The sequence below is a fragment of the Mus caroli genome, unplaced genomic scaffold, assembly GCF_900094665.2.
Source record: "Mus caroli unplaced genomic scaffold, CAROLI_EIJ_v1.1 scaffold_18830_1, whole genome shotgun sequence".
NCBI classification, from domain to species: domain Eukaryota; kingdom Metazoa; phylum Chordata; class Mammalia; order Rodentia; family Muridae; genus Mus; species Mus caroli.
The window spans coordinates 7,169-10,272 of NW_018389857.1; the positions used below are offsets into that span (position 1 = coordinate 7,169).

Sequence of the window (3,104 nt, forward strand, 5' to 3'; positions counted from 1 at the left end):
TGTCTGGTTTAAACCTGTGCATAATATCAAAGTCTTCATGTATTCTTGACTTAAGATTGTAAATAAGAATTGTCTATCTTCTACTAGTTTGCAAAATCTATTTTTCTACCATATTTCTCACTCTATCACTTACTACCTATCATATCCACTATTTATACTCTAGTTACAATGAACTATACACTATTCCTTCAGTAGTCTTATGTGTGCTTGGGGATGTCTCTCCCCTATAATAATCAATCACTAATAATGTCAAGAGAACTACTACTTTGTTGTATCTATCACTTCACTTATATGTTTTGCAAATGATGACTTCTATAAGGTTCAATTTTCTTGCACTATCTATGAAGGCCTTTAATATCTGCTTTATATTTATTTTTCAAATACATACCATTTGATCACTGTGTTTTCACCAATCCTCATAATTTATCTGTGCTAATTCTGAATCTCTTAAATTCTTGCATTATCATTTTTCATTATTTTCTACACATTCATGAAACTTACAACACGAATTTAGAATAATATTCCTGTTTTCTTCTGAATCCAAACCTAATTCATTTGGCTATCACATTCAGAACCTGAATGTCATGTCCATAAAACTCTCCTTGGCTTTTTTGGTTGATATCCCTTTATTGCTCTCTCTCTCTCTCTCTCTCTCTCTCTCTCTCTCTCTCTTGCCAGTCACACACTTAAATTTTAATAAAGCCAAAATTCTTTAGGCACTAGAAACTGTTTTTTATACACCTTCTTTTGCTGACATTCTAAATAGTATATAAACATTATAAAACAAATTAATGTTTGTGACCCGGGCTTGTGATAGGAACCATCAATTATACAGAAGTGACAGCCTTTTCCTATTTGTTTTTCCAGCCCCTTTCAGTCTCTGTCACTTGTCTTTTCTGGGTTAATCTATCTAAACCCTCGTGAAATAGGGACCAAAAATAGTACCAACTCAGTATCATGAGGTTTAAGAGACAGCCCAACAGTAAAAAGGCCAGGCTCTCGGGAACCTTCAAACTCCATGGGTTCTGAGCCTTTGGTAGAACTCTTTCTCAGATCCTGGGCTGAGAAACCAGTGGATCTATAAACCAAGCACACAGATCTAAAGACCAAGTGACGGTCTGTATGATAAGGTACATGGACTTGTAACCATCACTAGCAACATCCAGCCTCAGGACTTCCAAGACTTCTGAGGTCATGTCCCCTATCGATGCCTCCCATGTACCTCTCCGTTCCCCTGCCACACCTGGATCAGCAGAGGTCAAAGACAGTGACCAGCCCCAGTGGGTGTAAGGGGAGGGGTGTCGGGGAGAAACACTGTCCAAGTTATTGCAAAGTTGGTAACATTTGCTCTTGGGAACGAGAGGTAGGGCCCGGAACAAGGATCACAGCTGGAAGGTGAAGCACAGTCCCAGCATTCAGTAGTGATAGTGATCAGGCTTGAAGGGGCCATTAATGGGCATGCCAAGGTACTGGACCTGCTTCTCAGTCAGCTTGGTCAGCTTAACATTCAGCTTGCCCAGGTGGGCTTCAGCCACTGCCTCATCCAGCTTCTTAGGCAGGAAGTGAACAGGGTATTTATCTGGGTGGGTCCACAGCTCAATCTGTGCCATCACCTGGTTCATGAAGGAATTGCTCATCACGAAGCTGGGCTATTCAATGGCACAACCCAGGTTGACCAGATGGCCTTCAGCTAGAAAGATGATGTGGCACCCATTCTTTAGCCAATTCACCTGGGGCTTGATGTTCACCTTCTCCATGGCGTTCTCTTTGAGCTACTTCACATCAATCTCCACATCGAAGTGTCCAATGTTACAAACAATGGCATCATCCTTCATCTGTTCAAATTGCTGGCCAAGGACGGTAACAAAGATGTTGCCCTCCTTCGTCCATGGTGGTTACCTCATAGCCCTCCAGGGCAGCTTGCAGTGCATTGATGGGGTCAATCTTGGTGGTGATGACTCGGACCCCAAAACCCCTCAGGGCCTGGGCACAGCCCTTGCCCACATCAACATAGCCTGCCACCACCACCACCTGGCCCTCAATTCATCATATCTGTGGCCCGTTTGATGCCATCTATGAAGGACTCCCAGAAGCCATAGAGGTCGTCAAACTTGCTCTTGGTGACAAAATCATTGACATTAGTGGCAGGCACCTTCAGTATCCCATTGGACATCATCTTGTAGAGGTTGTGGACCCCAGTCGTCGTCTCCTCGGAGATACCTTGGATGCCTGACAGAAGCTGTAGATATTTGGTGAGGATGAGGTTAATAAGGTAACCACCATCATCCAGAATCATGTTGAGGGGTCCATCCTTGCAGTACAACATCTGCTCAATGCACCACAGGTACTCCTCATCTGTCTCGCCCTTCCAGGCAAACCCTGGAATACCAGCCTTGGCAATGTCATCCACTGCATGGTCCTGAGTACAGAAGATGTTGCAGCTGGACCACTGCACCTTAGCACCCAGGGCCATGAGAGTTTCAATGAGAACAGTAGTTTCCATTGTCATGTGCAGGCAGAGCCAGCAATGCAAGCACCCTTCGGTGGCTTGAAGGCTGAGTACATCTCCTGCATGTTCATCAATCCTGGCATCTCATTCTCAGCTATGTCCAGGGCCTTCCATCCCCGGGCAGCCAATCCGATGTCTGCGACTTTGCAGGGTAGTTTATCAGACATGCTGGCGGCACTTCTGCTAGGAGTGATGAACTCAGTGAAGGGGGCCAGGCAGCACGGGGCAGGGCTACTTTGCTCTCTCTTAATAGTCAACTATTGTTATTATAACATTTAACAGTGAGTTATAACTATATGTGTGTATACATTACTGGAATATAAAATGCATGATGTCTGTCACTAGTATTTATCCATATATAGTCTATTCATTAATATTTTATTATGTTATTTACTGGCTGTTTTTGTGTGTCAACTTGACACAAGCTGGAGTTGTCACAGAAAAAGGAGCTTCAGTTGGGGAAGTGCCTTCATGAGATCCAGCTGTGGGTCATTTTCCCAATTAGTGATCAAGGGAGAAGAGCCCCTTGTGGGTGAGACCATCCCTGGACTGGTAGTATTGGGTTCTATAAGAGAGCAGGCTGAGCAAGCCAGGG

General features: G+C 44.1%; 1 pseudogene; it reads right to left on the bottom strand.

Moving 5' to 3' along the window:
* Positions 1-1,415: 1,415 nt before the first annotated feature.
* Positions 1,416-2,676, bottom strand: LOC110288332 (annotated as a pseudogene).
* Between the last annotated feature and the right edge of the window lie 428 nt (positions 2,677-3,104).